At 36.9% G+C, this 21,654-nt stretch overlaps 1 non-coding gene across 1 annotated transcript; it reads left to right on the top strand.

Moving 5' to 3' along the window:
• Positions 1-1,312: 1,312 nt before the first annotated feature.
• On the top strand, positions 1,313-1,417 carry LOC118576851. Its single transcript, XR_004944051.1, has one exon. It is a non-coding gene; the product is annotated as a U6 spliceosomal RNA (small nuclear RNA).
• Positions 1,418-21,654: the final 20,237 nt, after the last annotated feature.

Genomic DNA, 21,654 nt, shown 5'->3' with positions numbered 1-21,654 from the left:
TGTGAGTATCAAGAAAACATGGCAAATCAAGTTGCAGTTGTATATATTATATTAAGGTTGGGCAAGGCTACCTATATGAGGAGTAGAGTCCCAAACTCCAGTAAAGTGCAGTCAGTTTCCACTGTTAGGATTCCCATAAGTGGGCCGAGCTACACAACTGTAACACATATGCAAAGTTCTTAGGTCAGCCCCATGCCGGCTTCCTGATTGTCAGTTCAATCTCTATGAGGCCCTATTAGTCCAGATTAGTCGATTTTGTGAGTTTTCTTGTGGAGTCCTTGACCCTTCCGGCTACCTAAATCCTTTCTACTCCTCTTCTGTATCATTCCCCAAATTCCTCCTCAATTCTGACTGAGGGTCTGCATCTGTTTCCATCAGCTGCTGGATGAATCTTGTATGTTTTATGAATTTTCTTTAGCCTTATGATCAGGATTGCTCCTCCTCCAGGAAACAATGTCTCAATTCAGAGGAAATAGCTATGGCATACCTGCAAACACAATCAGATACATTTGAATGTTGCATTCCAGAAGAAATGGCTATGCAACAGCTACCAATTTGTCAGATCATTTTCACTGTGTTTGTTCTCAAGACTATTCCCATTTGCAGATGTTTTCCTAAGAATTTAGACGAAGGAAAAGTCACACCACATCAAGTATAAACTTGTTCCTTCTGTCTTATCTATTCCTTCCTGCAGAAATAAAACTAGATGTGGCATGGTCACAATGATAATGTCACTGCATATTCTATAGTATAGGCTAATATTTGCATTTTAGTCTGTGAGAATTAATCAAATTCCCTCTCTCTCTCTCTCTCTCTCTCTCTCTCTCTCTCTCTCTCTCTCTCTCTCTCTCTGAATTTCTTGCCCAGAATTAACTCTAGATCTAGATGTTAACCAAATGACAGGCTCAAGAATGTGAGAGTCAGGAACTTTGGTGTTTCAATCTTTCTATCTGCTAAAGAGGGAAAATAATAAGGAGAAAAGAGGCAACACCATAAATATCAGAGTGAAGACCAACTATCAAACTATCAAACCTAAGGTACAAGACTAAATTTTGGAATTATTGACAGCCTTCATCCTTCTCCTTCTATGTAATCTCCTGACTAAAGAGATTTTAAGACAAAGCTTTAAGATACTAATCCACTATCTTCTCAGACTGCCGTGATCTGAATAAAATAGAGCTTACAAATTCAATTCTTGGATTTTGCTTGCATGAGGATAGCTATGGGCCTTCTTACAATGGGTCCTATCTGTTCTCCCTGCTCCCTTGCCTTCCTGACTTTCCCTGGTCATTCTCTCAGTGTAACAAGTATGATGCCTCCATTTGGCGCAGCACATATACTAAAATTGGAACGATACAGAGATTAGCAAGGCCCCTGCACAAATTAACTATTTTATGATAATTATCTCCTGACTTGTTGACTTACCTCCATCATAATAATAATGAAATTTGCATTGTGAATGCAGTCTGAGTATCTAGACTTACTCATCTCCTTCATCTTTAGCACTGACATTGCCATTTTACAGCAACACATGATTTTAGTGATATTCCCAGTCTAATATCATGGGACTCTACATCACTTTTAGAAAACTTATTCATACTTTTACAAGAAGGAAAAATGATTAACTAACAACAATTTCTTCACACTTCTCCAAAGATAAGTTGACATAGAAGTACATTATTTGCAATGTAATTAAAATAACTGCAGAAGGAGTAACTATTACTCAATAATAAATATTTCCTAAATCCTAAACAGTAGCAGGACTTTTGCCTCTGACATGTCTATTCTTTCACTAAATTGTTGTGATAACGGTCTTTTCATTTCCACTATCTAGATGAAAGGCAGTGAGTTCAGAGAGCCTGTGGTTCAGGGTGGCTGGAAACTGAATCTACTGGCCTCATACTGTTTCTTCCTCTCATGATGAGACATAGACAATAACAATAATGATGATAATGAGACATCTCCAAAATACTTTTTGTCTGACACTTTTATTTTCATTTCTGAAAAAAGGAACCTTTCTTTTATGCCTAGACATAAATAAAAGGTCATATTTCATGATGTAGAGAAAATAAATTGCTCTTCCAATTTTCCTCAGGCTTTTTTGTTCCACATTATGAAATATTTTCCGATGAAGTTTTCTTAACTGTAAATAAGGTTAGAAGAAGGGGTAGTCAACCAAAACAATTATAATTGGCTACAAACCTAATCCAATAACCCCAGTTCACCCATATTGTTAAGGGAGTTAATTGGACTCGCACAGCCAACAGCTAAATATGTTGCTGTGTGCAAACAGTGAATCCAATTTCCTTCATCAGGGTGCCTCTGCCACAGCACTGTGCAGAAAGGGTGAGGGCAGGAAGAGGAGACATCATCCTGAGGTGAAAGTCCAAAGCAGCACCTATCTGCTCCTAATGATCTGTTCCTGTCAGTTCCTGAAGGAAAGGGGCAGAACAAGAGAGAGAGAAAGAAAGGGAGGGGACTCACCACCATCTCTGTTTCTTTTTCATTGAAAGAGGTGTACAAAATCTCTTTAATTGCAATGAGGCTCAATTCTGATCAGTACAGAGCTCCTTCTCTGATTGGACAGCAAGTACCCAATGGCTCTAAGATGTGCTCACCATAATCTGTCCTCAATAGGTTCCTTTTGTTTTTCCACATGGTACTTTTGTCTGGGTATATGAACGTGTTTGTTTTCTTTAAAATTCAGAACATAATAAAGTCTTATTCTTCCCTTCCTTTGCAGGCCTGATTGGGATGGAGTCATCACATCAGAGTGTAAAGGTTTATGAGCAAGTGAGAGTGCAGGCCCCAGTAGCAATTCTCATTCACACTGAAGCTGCACAGGTCAGGATGTATCTACAAGGTATCTGTGCTTCTTAGTGGAAGATATAATTATGTCTTTCTTTTACTTCTGATATCATGGAAGATTGAGAATGGATTTGTAGCATAGGAAATACATACAGATGTGAAAAAACCTTCAACCAATGAACTCCATAACAATAATGCAAATAAGTTTGAAATTATCTCATTTTCAAAATACAAGTTCTTTCATTCAATCTTAGGAATCAGGTTATAATGTAATAATAAAATAGCAAATGGAAAATAGTCATGAATGGTTCACTAAGAAGGGTCTCCTCTGTACCTGTTTTCTGGTAATGTGTTGTTCATTAAGATCACAATAATTATGGCTTCAGAAACTTTGAGGTTCTGATAAATCTAACTGAGGATTATTCAACTATTATAAATTATGTGTTAATCATTTTCATGGGCTTGGTTGACAAGCCTCAGAAATGAGTATGTGTATTAAAAATACAGACTATTTTCTTTCTGGAAAAAAAACTGTTTCTCTCTGTAAATTATAACTACATCTGTTTCCAAAATGTTCATTAAATAAGAGCTAAAAAAGGACTTGTCTTGCAGAGTGGTGTTGGCACATACCTTTAATCCCAGCACTCAGGAGGCAGAGGTAGGTGGATCTCTGAGTTATAGGCTAGCCTGGTCTATAGTGATATTTTATTTGTACTGAAATGTGATTTTATTTATATATTAATAAAGTTGCCTTGGGGTCAGAGCAAGCCATAGCAGAAGCTGGGCAGTGGTGGTGCACGCCTTTAATCCCCAGCACTTGGGAGGCAGAGCTAGGCAGATCTCTGTGTATTCAAGGATACAGCTAGCATGGTGACACACGCCTTTAATCTCAATACCAACCATAGACCTGGAGGTCTGTACAGACAGGCAATGACGAGGAAGTAATGTGGCTGGGTTTATAGCCAATGAGAAGGCAGAACAGAAAGTCTATATAAAAGACAGGACACAGGAAGTAGGCCTCTGGTGGAGAGGAAAGACAGCAGAAACAGTGAAGGGTAAGGTATTCAGCTCTCAGCTATTGCTCTGACCTCTTGGCTTTTGACTCTGCAATTGGCTCTATGTTTCTTATTTAACAAGACAGTTACATCTACACTGGTCTATAGAGCAAATTCCAGGACAGCCAGAGTTCCACTGAGAAAATCTGTCTCAATAAACATTAAAAAAGTACTGGCCTTACTTTATGTAGGTAATCCTCCAAAATTGTTCTTCAGTAGTTAATTATCTATTTATGCTTTAGGATAGAGATCATGTTTCTGCTTATGTGCTTGAGTTACAGGTACCAGCCTCTGTAAGTGGGCACTGGAGATCAAAACAAGGCTTCGCATATTGTGGAGATTTTATTTCATTTACTAAGTCATCTCCCAACCTGGTATCTATGACTTGCAATATTCCTTATACAAATTAGAATTGATCACCATCTTCCTAAACTCACCTTTTATTCCTTTATCAGAAGTATAGTTACTATTGTAAAATGCCTCTGGAGTTATAATGTAGATATTTCAGTTGTGCATATGCTAAATATGGTTATTATTAAAGATTTATGGAGGTTTTATAAGATGGTTCAGCAGGTGAATGTTCTTCCTGCTAAGTCTGGTAGAAGAAGAGAAAATGACTTCCTTTGGTTGGCATCTGACCAACACACACACACACACACACACACACACACACACACACAATAAATAAATAAATAAATAAATAAATAAATAAATAAATAAATATGTTCATGAAAATTTATGTTACATATGAAAGATTCATAGAGCTTAACATCCTATAGGAAGACACCCTGTTTAAGAAAATCAGTCTGTAAGTATCCTTGTTCATGGATGGACACAAGGAGACAATATTCATTATTATTACTATTATTTTTTATTCATCTTACTGATGATCTTGTCCAGGTCCTGAAGTGGTGTCCCTACTTTATTTAGTAGATTTTGATTATCATTGAAGTCACTGGCTGCTGGAAATAGGACTGTTTGGAGCTGCAGAGATGGCTCAGTGTTAAAAGCATTCACTGCTTTGCAGAGGAAATAAGTTCAGTTTCCAGCACCCACATGGTGGCTTACAACCATCTATAGCTCCAGTTTTAGGTGACCTGGTACCTTGTAAACACACATACAAACACACACACACACACACACACACACACACACACACACACACACAATAAATAAATAAATAAATAAATATGTTCATGAAAATTTATGTTACATATGAAAGATTCATAGAGCTTAACAACCTATAGGAAGACACCCTGTTTAAGAAAATCAGTCTGTAAGTATCCTTGTTCATGGATGGACACAAGGAGACAATATTCATTATTATTACTATTACTTTTTATTCGTCTTACTGATGATCTTGTCCAGGTCCTGAAGTGGTGTCCCTACTTTATTTAGTAGATTTTGATTATCATTGAAGTCACTGGCTGCTGGAAATAGGACTGTTTGGAGCTGGAGAGATGGCTCAGTGTTAAAAGCATTCACTGCTTTGCAGAGGAAATAAGTTCAGTTTCCAGCACCCACATGGTGGCTTAAAACCATCTATAGCTCCAGTTTTAGGTGACCTGGTACCTTGTAAACACACATACAAACACACACACACACACACACACACACACACACACACACACAGAGAGAGAGAGAGAGAGAGAGAGAGAGAGAGAGAGAGAGAGAGAGAGAATGTACCTGCATACATGTAGACAAAGAACTCATATACATAAAATAAAATAAATAATTCTAAACAAAGTTAACCTTAGAAGTTTTTGTTCAGTATTCTAACAATTTCACTAACTATATCTTGAGTCAGTTTTTGAGAAGTTAGTATAACCAGCCTGGCAGAAATGTATATTCCAAAGAGACAGATTAGCTGTAAGACTATTAATATAGTGGTTCTCAAGAAACTGCTATTCACATAAGAATCTCATACTGGGGGGAAAAAAAGCCTATGCCAGGCAGAATAGAATCTCAACTCAAATGCTTTATTCCTGGAAAGGAATTTACAGTTTTAATGAGATAATGATGGATTAATTGTAGATGAGTCCACACTTTTTCCTGCATTGAATATATATATCCAGTTTTCTATTTAAAATTTAACTTCACATATTGTACACCAAAGATGGGCTAGAGGGATCAATGTGTCTGTTTGTCCCTCCTCCCCATGTGGGCATATGAATATGACTCCACTGTCTGTTTACCATCAGTCTATCAGTTTGCCTCCTCTGCTTGATTTATGATGGGCTGTGGTGGTTTGAATGAAAATGGCCCCATAGGCTCATGGAAAGTGGCACTATTAGGAGGTACAGCCTTGTAGGAATAAGTGTGGCCTTGTTGGAAGAAGTGTGTCACTGGGAGTCAGCTTTGAGGTTTCTAATGATCAAGCTAGGCCAAGTGATTCTCTCTTCCTGCTGCCTATAGATTGAGATGTAGAAGTCTCAGTTTTCTCTACAGGACCACATCTGCCTGCATGTTGCCATACTTCTGACCATGAAGATAATAGACTAAAGCTCTGAACTATAAGCCAGCCCCAATTAAATGTTTCCTTTACAAAGGTTGTCAAGGTCTCTCCATAGCAACATAAATTCTAATTAAGATATGGGTAGATGCTTGAACCTAATTTAGTGTACTACAGACTACAATACCATGTTTGACAATAATATGAGGTTTCAAAGGAATAATATTGCTTTTCTTTTTTTATATTTCTTGCATTTCTTTTTTTAACTTGTGTATCTTAAGGAATGAATATTTTGATATTTCATTTCTGTTGTTCTTCCAATATGTTTTATTGTATGTTGGTCTTTAAGGTGGCTATTCCTCTCTTGAGTTTATGATCCCCATTCCTACTCAGAATGGAAAAAAACAAAGCAGAGCAAAAAATGCAATAACAAAACAAAACAAAAAAAAAACAAACTTTTAAACAAATCATATATTAAAATACTGTAAAAAGAATTTTGGAAACTTTGAGAATACCCTGGATAAGCTTAAATAACAAGTGAGTTAAGATGCTAATAGGAGAAACTAAGAATTTAAACGTTATGAAACTGGTGTTGCCAGGTGGTGGTGGCGCACACCTTTAATCCCAGCACTGGGGAGGCAGAGGCAGGTGGATCTCTGTGAGTTCGAGGCCAGTCTGGTCTCCAAGGCAAGTTCCAGCAAAGGCGCAAAGCTACACAGAGAAACCCTGTCTTGAAAAATCAAAAAATTAAAAATAAAACGAAACAAATAAACAAACAAACAAACAAAAAAGAAACTGGTGTTAAGCAATAAAAAGACATAGCAAATAAGAAAGAGAAAAGGTTAGGGTGGACAAGACAAGAATGAAAATAAATTAAATAACATAAATTCATAAGAATTAATAATGAAGACAAACACATTGCAGTAAAATCAAGAAATTCAAACCAACATAAAACTAAAAAAAAAAAAACCTAAAAACAGCAATGGATAATAAACCATCTACCAATCATCCTTCACTGCTGAAGAAAAATGTATGGGTCTCCCACATCCTAGGCTTGTTGTTTGCACCTTACTTTGTGGGTGAGGCAGCATTATTATTGTTTTTTTCTTTCTGGACTCCAAATCAATTATAATATGAAGCCGCTTGGATAGCCAAGTCTATTTCCATCTCCCCTGCTGAATTGACTCCCTGCCTGGGTCCTGGATAGCCAGGTCTATTTCTGTCTTCCTTGCTGAGTTGACTTCCTAGGCAGGATCCACACTCATGCTGCTCCCACCAGTTTGGCATTGATCTCTCCAGCTCTGTGAGTTTAAGTTTTCGTTCTGCACAGTTCCTATGTATGGGATGCCTTCCTGTGTGCGACTCAGGGCGCACAGATTTCTCAAGAGTATGTTGGTACCCTGAAGTCTGATTCTACTTCATGACCAGTTTCTTGAGAGTCCGTACTTATTCTCAAAATGATGACTCTCTTAGCCATTGGTAAGAGGGAGGCCTTTCGGGATCCTTTGCTTTCCCTGTCTAGACCATTTTACTCTAAGACCATCATAGAAACAGGGTATTTCACTTCTTCTGAATTATTATTTTATTATTATTATTATTATTATTATTATTATTATTATTATTATTATTGTTTTTCAAGACAGGGTTTCTCTGTGTAGCTTTTGCGCCTTTTTCCTGGAATTATTTGCATGATATATGATTGGAATTTATCCTTATGACAGAGAAGGAAACATAAAGGCAAAAAAGAGTAAGAAGGGAAGGGCAGGAAGGAGAGAAGAAATGATTTCAAGAATTAATGACTCTTGATAGAATTATTGTATGAAGCTCTGAACAGGTCCATTAAAAATTCATTTTAAATAAATAGAAGTATTTTATTTTTTACAAAAGATAACAGTGTCTCCCAATTATATGTATGTGCATCCTGTATGTGCCCTGCCTGTGAAAGACAGAAAAGTGTGAGATTCACTTGGACTGAAGTTATGGATTGCCATGAGCCATATGGTTGCTGGAAACTGAAAATGGGTCCTCTACAAGAGCAATAACTGCTCTTAACTGCTAAGCCATCTCTCTTTCCCCCTTGAAAAGTTAATTTTTACCTCTTCACTGGAAGAGACATTTAATCAGCCTATTGATGTCGATAGGTGAGCCATATAGCTTTACTTCTCTACCAGAAGAGAATTAGATCTGTCACTTGTTCATTCCATTAGTTCAATATCATGAAAGGCCATGGAGTAATTCACTGGGGACAGAGCTCCTGCTCCATTCTGACACCTTCATACAGGTGCGGTTAATGATTGCCTCATTACAAATTTAATCATATGTAGCTATATATATTTACTCTTGTCTTTCTGAGGTGTCAACAAAAATTCAATCCCGAAGAAATAACAAGACAAAGAATAAAGGAGATAAATATTATCAGTGCCCATTTTGAAAATGCTTAATCTTCACAGAAGACAGTAGGAAAGAGCTCCAGTGCACACTTATTATTATGATAAATATAAACTTTAGGTGCACTAGAGGCTTCCTTTTAACTTCCATTGCATTTATTCATGTTTTATGTATTTTTTTTTTTAATTTCCAGTATGTAGCATCTGGTTTAGGACCATAAACCAAGATGCAGATGTATTTACTATCAAGTACGAGACATGGCAAAGAAATGATGGATGGCCACTAACTGGGGAACTGAAAAGTCCTCTTTGCCATCACATAGTTCTTCTATTGGCTGAAGCTATGAACCCAGTCTGTACAAGTGCCAATTAGCAAAAGAAACGAATAAACATCCTAACTTATTCATTAATTATTATTTGTCCTAATAGAATATTGTTAGAAAAAAATCCAAAGACATACAATTTTAGACAAAGAAAATTGTTTCCTTAACATGTGTGAAGGACTGTCAGGACAAATTTTGGAGAACCCACTAGAGATGACCACTCAGACAGTTGACAGCCAATTGGAGGTCTTTATTTCAGCTGATTGGAACTGCATTCAGGTGTCCTTGGCCCTCATGTAGAGCTGAGTGTTGAGAGTAAGTGTTTTTTAAAGACAAGAACCACATCCCATTAGCCTGCTCTACAGCTGCTGGTGGAGGTCTTGTAAAAGCAACCAATTTATCAGAAGCTAAAATAAGTTAACTAGGGCATCTTGACCCTGGGATTTTAGAACAGGGTTGGGAAACATCCTATGGGATTCTCCATCAAGGTGATCAAATTCTACTTACACTAAAATGGCCTCAGCAAGATTACAAGATGGAGGAACCTCTGAAATATCTTACAAAATGGCTATCTAGACTAAGTAACTGTAGATATATTTCCACAAAACATATATGAAGCAGCAAAGCTAGTGTAGATAAGTTACTTAAGAATTTGTTACCATTCACTACTGTCCCAGTTTACCAGTCTTTGGTGATCAAGAATGTTTTACAGTCTTGGTAAGAACAAAGCATCCATCCCATTGAAACTTTGCTATGGAATATATATATATATTGTACACTGTAAAGATGTATCTTTGCAAAGGTGCCATCTTGTAAGTTTAATAAAATGATGACTGGCCAATAGCTAGGCAAGAAGAGGTTAGGCAGCAGAGCCAAACTAAGAGAACACTAGGAAGAAGAAGGGAGGAGTCCTGGGGACTGGCCAGCAGTTGCAGAGCAAACAGGAAATGAGTATAGAATGCTGAATAAAGGCACTGCCATGTAGTAGGGCACAGATAAGAAATATGGCTTAATTTAAGATGAAAGAGCTAGTTAGCAACAAGCCTTAGCTATTGGCAGAACATTTATAGTTAATAATAAGTCTCTACATAGTTGGGAGCCAGCAGCCCTGTCAAAAAATTCCACCTACAAAAAACTTCACAGTTTGCTGTGTATAAGGAAATAATAGCCAATTCTAAAGTTATCATTCACCAAGTGATTTTATTTAAAAAAAAAAACAGTTACTATGTCACATCTGCATATTTTAACTCTTTCTCTCATATTGCAGCTTGTACGTAAATCACATCCAGAGTCAGTTGAAAGGCTGTAATGTTTTCTCCCTGATAATTTCCAGCTGATTTCAAAGCCTCTCAGCATGAAAGCCAGACACAGACTCGTTTATAGTCTGATAGGCATATTTGCTCCTAGTATTAATCTGGTGGTCAAATGAAAGTGTGTCTACTCTGAACATAATTTTTTAATAGTAAGCATTGTGAATGTAATGCTCACTTCAACTCACTACAATGGGAATAAGAGATTGTTTGATCTGAGCAAAGTATGAGTAGCTATGACTTGGAAACATTGATTCAGGCTGCCTTGAATGGGATTCTATATTTTAGAACTGGTTGTATGATATTTTTTCCTTCTTTGGTACAAAGCTCGAATGGAGGGCAGATGTCTATCTATGTGTGCATACAGATGTATGTAGTACATGTTTGTAGATTTAAGCATCAATGACTTCCTTGCATCTTAATCCTTTCGGTTGTTTGAGACAAATTCACCTATGTATAGGTTAGGCTAGCAGGCCTACAAGTTTCAAGGGATTCCCCCCTCCTCCTTTATCTCTAATAGTAGTAATGTTAGAGACATGTGCTTCCATGTCCAGCCTTACATGGGTTTTGATACTTAAATTCAAAGTCATCAGGCATAAACTTTATACATTGAGCAATCTCTCCAACCTGAAATGAATTTTTACAGTCACAGAACAAAGATATTCAAAAATCAACGTATTTACCTAACACAGATAATAGAAGGGTTAAGACAAAATAGCAAAACCCTTACTATAGCTTTCTGATGAGATATTTTGACATTCCTTGCTTTACATTTGGTAGTATCCAGTGGTGTGCTAAAAGTATATTCCACAGGTATTTACCTATTAGTCAAAGAGATGGATGCCTAGGTACAGAGGTGAGTAGTAAATGGCTATTAAAAACTAAAGATAATTTAGTGCCTTCCATGTGTGATATTCCTTCTATAAATCACACAGTTCATATAAGCTATTGTTTCCAGAATCTTCAACAGAGGGATTTTTATTTCCAGGAAACATTAGTTCACTATGTTTAAATAATATTATGCAAATAAATATCATAGCTACATCTATTCTGTGAACTTGCCATCACAATCCTGAATAATTACCATGTGATAGCCTTGTGTTCTAGAATGAAAATATTTTTCTACAATTACCTAGAATTAATTGTACTTAGGAAGCAGCCTAGTATAAATAAAAAAAAAAAATAAGGACACAAAAATAATGTTGGAGTTTAATGTCCACTTCATTTCACTCATTTCTTAATGAGTGATATTAGACATTAGAGTTACACCTGTTAAATATGGAGATAGTTACTTTGTGGAAACTTAGCATACTAGTTAAGGGACCAATTTCATACCAAATTTATTTATATTAGATTTTATATTCTAAATGCATATTACATAATACAGATATAAATATACAGAATCCTAAAAGTGAATATTTATACATATATAATAATATGTGACCCAGTGAATGTTCATCATTTTTATGGTCAAAGTAAAATATAGCACCAACTAGAAAATAGAGAGAAGGTCAATTTTATTTGGAGCTGACATGTGACTCCTCTTTATAATTGTTTGGTGCAATTATGATCGCACAATATAATCTACCTCATCACTGCTGATGCCCCAAGTCCAGAAAGCTTGCATTTTTTCCAATTAATCTCCATTATCAGAATTTTTCTCATCCATCTTACCACTACCAAAAGATATTTAAGAATGATTACATTCATAGCTTATACCTTAGAGCACACACACACACACACACACACACACACACACACAAATGTTGAATAAAACATGGAGACTGATTGTTTTGTTGCTGTAATTTGTATTTGTCCTATAATAGCCATACATCATAGCTCATGTTCTAAATTAAAAGAAGACACAAGGTACCTAGGAAAACATCTGAAATGTTACAAAGCAAATGCTAATTCTATGTGTTCAAAGCCCCTCCATTCTTCAGTGTGTTAAGACAAAATAGGAAAAAGGTACAGGTTTTTTTAATTGCATATATCAATATAAACTGACCTGAATACCATTAAATGATGATTTTACACACACACACACACACACACACACACACACACATACACACACACACACATACACACACACACACAAACACACATGGCATCCCTACAAGGAAAGCAGCTCAGAAATTTAATCTTAACTCCGTTAAAAGAGGGAACAATGAAGTTTTAAGAATTTGGGTTTCTTTTTACTAATTGATGTTAATAAAAGGAAATAGAAACTAACTTCTAAAGGTTGTTAGTTTACAACTTGTGGCAAGGTGCACCTTGGAAACTGGCCTCCTAGCTGCCTTCAGAAACTGAAAAGTAGGATATTAACCTCTTTCAACATTATATTTCAAAGTGATAGTTCTCTAGTCCTTGACAAAGACACTTCTGGGTTAAAAAAAAAAAAAAAAAAAAAACTGGAAAGAGCCTTTTAAAAATTCTATGTCCAAAAAGGCAAGAGAAAGACTCTACAATGGTATGTGGCCCAAAGTGAGGGTCTGTAGAGAAAATGCACAGCCAATAGGCAGAAAGATCTTCATTCACAATCAACCATGCTTCTATCCAGTCATCCTTTTCCAATGAGTATTATCTGTACCTGGTTTTCTACCTTTTCTCCATTACCGGTCATGTCTTTCTCTAGCTCCTTATGTTCCACTTTGCAATCTCATCATTGGGAAAAGGACAGTTGCGGCGAGCTCCTCGACCAGCGAGGAAGAATGACCACCATTCAAGGATTCTTCTCAGATCACACTTTATTGGAGCGCCTCTTGATTGAGGGAGAGCAGGACGTGAGGGGCCCCAAGAACCAAAAGGCAGCTGCTTATATAGGGAACCAAGCGAACGGGTCAGTCTGTGATTGGATCCCGCCAGAATGCAAGCACGGGGAGCCATGGGATAGGCTGAGGACATAAGGCCAAATTACCATATACGTGCATGCGCAAGCCTCGAGGAGCGCAGCCCGGCAAGCACAGCCAAATATGGAGTTGTTTACAGCAAAGCTGTCAGGAAGTCAGCGCCATCCTAGAATGGCTGCTCCCCACAGACAGTAAAAGGAGAAATAAGAGACTTGTATGAACATAATTGCTGTGGATATCGCTCTATGTAAATAAAGTTCTGATTTGGCCAGTGGCCAGGCAGGAAGTATAGGTGGGACAAGAGAGAAGAGAATTCTGGGAAGTAGAAGGCTGGAGGGAGACATCATGAAAAGCAACATGTAAAGACACTGGTAAGCCATAAGCCATGTGGCAAAGTATAGACGAACAGAAATGGGTTAATTTAAGATAGAAGAAGTAGATAACAAGAAGCCTGCCACAGCCATATAGTTTCTAAACAATGTAAGTTTCTGAGTGCTTTCTTGGTTGGGTCTGAGTGACTGTGGGACTGGTGGGTAAGAGAGATTTGTCCTGACTGGGCCAGGCAGGAAAACTCTAACTATACATAATCACTATTGGTAGCTCATTATTACAATAGATCTTGTCTATTGGTAACATTCTTCATAACTACCACGGCTTTCTATCAGCAATTTTTGTCTGTTTATGCTCAAATGATTTTCTTCAAGTATTCTGTTGTACCAATATCCATGGTTCAAAAAGCTACTGCTCAAATATGTGTTATTGTTGTGTTTTTGTTTACTTTGCGTAGTGAGGATCTTTTAAAAAGATTTATCTTCTTCTTCTACGTGTGTATGTGTGTGTGTGTGTGTGTGTGTGTGTGTGTGTGTGTGTGTGTATGTGTATGTATGTGTCTGTGTGTGTATGTGTGTGTGTGTTTATGTGTGTGTGTATGTGTCTGTGTCTCTGTGTGTGTGTGTGTATGTGTGTGTGTGTGTGTGTGTGTGTGTGTGTGTGTGTATGTATGTGTCTGTGTGTGTATGTGTGTGTGTATGTGTGTGTGTGTATGTGTGTGTGTGTGTGTATGTGTATGTATGTGTCTGTGTGTGTATGTGTGTGTGTGTATGTGTCTGTGTCTGTGTGTGTCTGTGTGTTTGTGTGTGTGTGTGTGTGTGTATTTAATGCTTATAGGCATTTAAATAGCTTTCTGATTTGGAGAGTTGAAATAACAGTGAAATAGGCATTGAGAAAATAATTCCCAGAGGCATTCCATTGTATCAGTGGAGCCTCTGTTTCTCTTCTATCCCCTTTTCCTTCTCTCCTTTTTTATGGTGATATCCAGTCATGTCTGCCTTGTTCCAGTTATTTATCAGGTGTTCTGTTAGATAAAGCAAAGTTGAAGAAAACTAGCCTGATCTTGAAGCATTTCCCATACCACAATATTCTCAAAGCAAATAATGTCTATGTGTATGTTATTAACATGCCTGTTCAAGTCTGTTTTGTTTTTCATTTTTGTTTGTTTTTTTGCTTTTGATGTCAGTATTTACACTTATAAAATTAAACTGTCCGTATAAACACATATACTTTTGATAGTATATCAAAACTTTGTATGCACAGTAAAGAAATAAGCTATGTATTAATGGGAGTTTAGTATCCCAAGAGTATTTAGATAGTATGCATTTTTGAAAATTCAGTGAGATTCTTATTGATATTAGACTCTGTGAAGAAGTGAGCAGCCTCAAGACTGACAGTAGAAGTGGACAGCCTCACTGTGTCCAGGGATACTCTGCCACTCTAAACATGAGAGACAGTCATCACTGCCACGTTTTGATTTTATTTTCTCAACAAAATAAAGAAAATAGGACCCAGTACTCACATGTTTCAGTAATTAAAAGAAAAAGCTTAAAAGCTCAAGTATAATGACCTCAGGAATGAGTGTGGCCCTTTGCTTATTGTTCAGTTTAAGTGTGGTTAGGATGCTCTGAATTGTACGATGAAATTTAATTTTCATCACTTGTTACTAAAAGTTGGAACTTTAATGAACGACTAGAACTCTGCTCTCATTAATGGGTTATTGAAGAGTGGGTCTTCTGGACATGCTCTGGCATGACCACTGCTTCCCACCATGGGATGTTCTGAACTACCTTGGACTTTGGCAGCAATGCGGCCATTATAAGATATGGCCCTTTGATCTTGAGTCAGAAGTATGAGCCAAAATAAATATATTCTTTATAATTTCTCAGGCTATAGCATTGTAAAGTAAAGCAATGTATTTAAGATTTTAATGACTTTCTAGGGGTTTAGTATTATTAACACCCTTGGCTTTCCCTATTAGAGTGAATTAATACAAACTAAGCCAAAAATATGATTAAATAGTGATATTAAGTATACTCATTAAGCTTCAAAGAAAACAAGCCAATAATACAGTTGACTTCTTTATAATGATGATTTATGAAAAAGACAATAAGTTATGCTTTAAAATATGAATTGTGTGCATTGTTAGTCATCCAAGTTGAAATTTTTATTCACTAAGGGTATGGAAGATGTGCAAGCTATTTTTCAGTGAATGTGTTTGATTTTGTGCTCTGAAATAGCGCAATTTAGGCAATCTTCAGCAACTTGTTAAATGATATACAATCCAATTCATCTCTAATTCAAGTTTCCAAATGTTGAAGCTACTGGTATAACTGTCCAAACTTGTGATCAAGAAGAACATTTAAACCAGTCATAGTGGCTTGTGTATATAATACCATTACTTAGGAGGCTATTGCAGGAGAATTGGCATGATTTTGAAGTTACCCTGGGCCACATAAGTTCCAGGTCAGTGACATAGATTGAAACAAACACAAAAGCTCATTCACTACACAGATGACTTAGGAAAAAGAGAAGCATTTAGAAATTAATTAAGAATTCTAATTATATTTCTATTGTGAAAGAGAAATGTGTTTCCCATATGTTCAAAGTAGATTATAATAAAATATGAGGAACTTCTGCTTTTATAGGATAAAATATAACATTATAGCAGAATTCTGAGTTATGTTCACCCTGTTTCACAGGAGGCTACTTTACGCCTAGTACAGTAGTGCTCTTCAAAAGCCCATGGCTAGGTAAGTAGGAGGCTTATGTGCAAAGCCTGCTGTTGTTATTTTGCTAAGTGGTTACCTTCTCATATTGTCTTCTAAATATTTATGTTTATACCCACAAAACAGGGCCATTCCTAGGTCACAGAAGCTTCTTTTTGCAGTGAATGACACTCAGTGGAGAGATGCATAACTGGTCAAAGTGCTGAGGCAGAAAATTGGGAAGGGAGGGATGGACATACATTCACACTGCATTATGTACATGTATGAAAATCTAAAAGATAATGAAAGGTCTTTAAACACTGAAAACAAAGCTACAATTTTATTTTTATGTCCACTAATTCCTTAATTAGGATGAATCATGATGCATAGTGATAATGGGTTTGTCACAAATCTTTATTTAATTTAGTAGGCTGAGGGTTTCACCTATTTTTCCTGTTATTCTCCTATGTCATTTTAGTATCTGGTGACAGAAATGGTCTGTGTGCTGACTGCTGCGTGGATTCATGGTTGGTTTAATATACTTGCTCACACTAAGTCATGCCTTTCAGCTTCATTAAATACACTGCCTATTGCTATACTTTCATGTTTGTCTCCTGATTTGTTTCTGTCCTTTTATGGAAATCAAGATGCTTGTAAAATATTCCTACTCTCTTTGACTATGTATTAGACATTTGCTCCTATCAGGAAATTTATTTCAGGAAATTATGAAGTTCAAACTTTTTCTCATTATACAAACTATAAAACCTCAAATAAGTATAGGTGTTTCATTATGAGTTTCAAGCATATCCAACTTTAGAATCTTAGAATATTTTTAATGTACAAAGAAAAATAAGAAGGAGTGGGAAATAATTATAGAGTCAAAGAAAAGAGGAAGAGGAGAGAACAAAAGCTGCTGGTATGTTTTTTCTATCCCTTTTGTCTTTTGGCTACTGTACAGTTCATAAGTCATATTCATCTCCTCCCCAGTACTCTGCATTTCAACCTTACCAAACAGCCAAGAAGACTAAAGGGGTTAGCTATAACTGTTGTGACTTGTCTACTCTGAAGAAAGCTCTATTCTAAAGTTGAAATTAGATCATACATCATGTTAGTGGTTGAGGAAAGGTAACCTGCCTGCTAGCCAAGCTTCTGAGGAAATATGCAGGATGACTGATGTCCTGGCCCTGAGTGTGTGGCAAGGAATCTGCCCCCCTTCATTCCACTCACCATTTATAATCATTGCAACTTCCTTCAATCATTTCCCCCTGACTTTATGAGCTGCTAGATTTCTAGAAGGGCATGCTTGATTCCTTCCAAGAACCTGGTGTTCTGGCATTGTTTGCTGGCCTTGCTCCAAATAACTCAACCAAACAGTGGGGAAAAGATTCCAGGTGGGAGGATGGTGAATTATACTAAGACTTTTTTTTTTTTTTAATTTTTGTGGAGCTTAAAGCTAACCACTAAGAAGTTATATAATATTAGAGCAGGACATCAGAGTGTTTTATGCAGTTGTTCACTTCAGGTGGTACTTTGCTTAAGTTTTTACATTTTCACTCTCAATTACAGTTTTGTTTACTTATACACTGTAACAAACAATAAACTAAGGAAGGCTTAAAATCATAAATCAGTTTGGTTTATATTCTCTTTCATGATTAATGTCTCCTTCTTCTTGCATTCTGTCCTTCCTCATAACCTGATGTTATCTCTTCTTGGTCTCTGTACTAATAGCTTTGCTGTTAGAGTGTTAAAGCACCATAGAGAAGGAAACTTACAGAAGAAAGGTTTGTTGAGTTATGGTTCTAGAAGAATACAAGTCCATCATGGTGAGAAAGCATGGAAGAAAGCAGGCAGGCATAGCAGTTGGATCAGAATGCTGAGTGCTCACTTATTAAACTACAAGCATAAAGTAGAGAGAGAAAGTGAACACAGTTTGAAACCTCAAGTCTTGTCCCCAGTAACATATTTTCTCTATCAAATACACACCTTGTAGACCTACTGAAACAGTATCAACAACTGGGAGCCAAGTATTCAAATGCATGAACCTGTGGGGGACTTCCTCAATCTTTCCTCCATTTCTTCTATCTTTCTTTCTGTCCTGCTCTTATTCATTGTATGGGAGATAGATTATGTCAGTGTCACAGTTAACTTTAACGGCATCATGACACAGCCTAGATTTATCTGAAAGTAAAGCCAAGAGTGTCTAGGTCAGACAGGCCTGTATGCATCCTACAAGGGATTGCTATCACTGTTAATTGATGCTGGAGTGCCTAGTCCATGGTAGGTAGCACCAATCCTTTGTAGGTGGGCTTGAACTATAGAACAAAGCTAGCTAAGCATAACCCTGTGAGTCAGCCAAGAATAAACCAGCAAGCAATATTCCTCTATAGTATCTGCCTCCAGGCACTTGACATGAGAGTCTTCCTTGACTTTATTCAGTGATAGGTTGTAACCTAGAAGTGTAAGTGAAGTAAGCCCTTTCCTCCCCCAAGTTGTTTGCTTTTGTCACAGCAACAGAATAGGGATAGAATATTTGAAGACATATAATGTCATATATATGACATTCATGTCATGTCTGATGTATAAATATGCTACATTAAAAACTCTGTGTGTATACATATATATACTGATACATACATACACACACATATATGTATAAAAACAAGAATCTTTTAATTAAATTTTGTTATAGGCCAGTCTACATGTGTAACAACCACTTAAGAAAGTACCATGAGCACAGTATTTATAATTGACCACTGTGATTCATAAAATATGAAATTAGCTGCTTTGAGAAAGATGAAAAAAGAAGAAAATAAAGAAGCTAAGTATCACTAACATTATATATATATATACATATATATGTATATATACGTGTGTGTGTGTGTGTGTGTGTGTATATATATATATATAAAACCTCAATCTATTTTTCATGTCAAACAGTAAGCATTTAATTTTTTCAAGGTTATTTGGTTAAGTTTTATGTTTCTAATTAAATGAGTTCAAGTCATGCAACAATAAAATAAGGGCCAAGGATGCCTCCTTATACACAGCCCAGCAGCAAAACAACAGATTCTGCCTGAAGTATGATAAGAATGGATCCTTGGGTCTGTCCTTTGATTTCAGTTACACACTGTGTGCCTATACACACACACACACACACACACACACACACACACACACATCAATCAATTAATCAATCAATCAATCAGTGTTTGTGTGCTTATAGAAAGAGAGGTAACTGATTATTATTTTCCAGACCAAGCTCAAATTTGAGAGAAATGTATAGAAGTACCTTCTGTCCTTTTTTTTCTTCAGTAGTTTTTTTTTGTTTTTTTGTTTTTTTTACTTTTAGGAAAAAAAAAGGGAAAAACCAAATGAGAAACTTGGATGCATGTGATGTATATCCATCTGACTATAAATAAAACCAAGGCTTCAGTCTCTATTTCCTGCCCTGATTGGGAAGATTTAACAATAAACTTTAACTTACTTTGTTCTGATTGTGGATTTGACCTTTTGATTCACTCTCCTTAAATATAGTATGAAAATGGGGGTATGACTCTAGAGAAGTATGTAAAATAATTTAAAACACCATGTGGATATCACCTCATTTAAGAAATCAACATCAGACGAGATCAGGCATGTTCAGGGTTATATGAGCGAGAATTGTTGAGATCAAGATTAGAAAAAGCACAGGGGCAACTAGCCTAACTAATTGAAACACATGAAATATCAACCAAAAGCTGAGGAGCCTCCAACTGGATCAGGCCCTCTGGATAAGTGAGACAGTTGAATAGCTTGAACTGTTTGGGAGGCACTCAGGCAATGGGACCCAGACCTGTCCTTAGTGCATGAGCTGGCTGTTTGTAACCTTGGGCTTACACAGGGACACTTTGCTCAGCCTGGAAGGAGGGGAATGGACCTGCCTGGACTGAATCTACCAGGTTGAGCTGAATCCCCAGGGGAGTCTTTGCCCTGGAGGAGATGGGAATGGGGGTTGGGCTGGGGGGAAGGCAGAGGTGGGGGCAGGAGGGTGGAGGACAGGGCAACCCATGGCTGATATGTAAAATCAAATTAAATTATAAAAAAAAATAAAAATAAAGAAAAAAAGAAAACATCAGAGCCCTGTGGTGGCGGCTCATGCCTTTAATCCTAACACTTGAGCAGCAGAGGCAAAATGAACATTGTGAGTTCAAGGCTAGCCTGGTCTATAAAGCAAGTGTCATGACTTTTACAAAGAGAAACCCTGTCTTGAAAACTAACAAACTTAAACAAAACAAATAAAGAAAAAACAAAACAAATAAACAAAGAAATCAACACTGGTAATGAAGTGGGTAGATAACCCAGCAAGACTCAGAAGTCATCCTGAAAGTATCCCAGTGACCAAAGTGGGAGCACCATTAGCAGGGAATTAACATGACTTTGTCGTTTTGTTTGTAATATATCATACAATTAGCTCATTTTATATTTTATGCGGTTTTTAGTTTTTAAATAAATATCACAAAACACAGTCTAGACATAGGGTATCATTAGCTTAAACCTGCATTCAAGAATTGTTAGAAATTACCCAAACTGCTAAGGTCAGGAAACAAGGAAACCTATAAAAAGCAACATAAATTGAAGGTTATTATGTAATCATGATAATTAAATGCACCTTGGCAATAAGGATTCCACACTAGACTAGCAAAACAACATCAGTTAGGTACAATCAATATACTATAGCCATAAAAGATCTTAACAGAAGGAGCTGAGAAAAGATATGCTGGATTTTACTGTGTAAAATTTTCCTTGTATTATCTAAAATAATTTTTAAAGCAGTTCAGTGAAGAAAGTGACCCTCCAAAGACACCCATTAATATTGTGTAGTTAGTCCTTTGTTAGTCTGTAAAGGGAAATGCAGGCAGGACCCTTGTAACCAGCCCAATTGGAACGTGCACGTCTAAATAAGAAGCATGATACAACATACTTCCAAAGTAAGAACTGCAGCATTAATCTTAAAGATTCTTATTAATAAAAACAAACCTGGAGCCTGGTATTGGGATGAATGCTGGAAGACCAGGGAAGCAGAACAAGCCACAGCCAACCTCACCTCACCAATTCCTCAGCTGATCTTGTTTCCTCAGACTGGAAGCCTCTGAGTCCTCATCCAAATGGGTCTCAGCTGAACTGTGCTGCTCAAAGCCTAAAAGTTTAACTAGCCAAAAGCTTCTAGTTCCTGGTCTTCATGCCTTATATACCTTTCTGCTATCTGCCATCACTCCCTGGGATTAAAGGCTCACCTCTTGGGATTAAAGGCACGTGTCACCATGCCTGGCTGTTTCCAATGTGGCCTTGAACTCACATAGATCCAGAGGGATTTCTGCCTCTGGAATGCTAGGATTAAAGGCATGTGTTACCACTGCCTAACCTCTGTGTTTAATATTGTAGCTGTTCTC

This window comes from Onychomys torridus, chromosome 1 (assembly GCF_903995425.1).
Source record: "Onychomys torridus chromosome 1, mOncTor1.1, whole genome shotgun sequence".
Lineage (NCBI taxonomy): Eukaryota > Metazoa > Chordata > Mammalia > Rodentia > Cricetidae > Onychomys > Onychomys torridus.
Note: the sequence above shows the minus strand (reverse complement) of the source record. Positions and strands in the feature narration are given on the sequence as shown.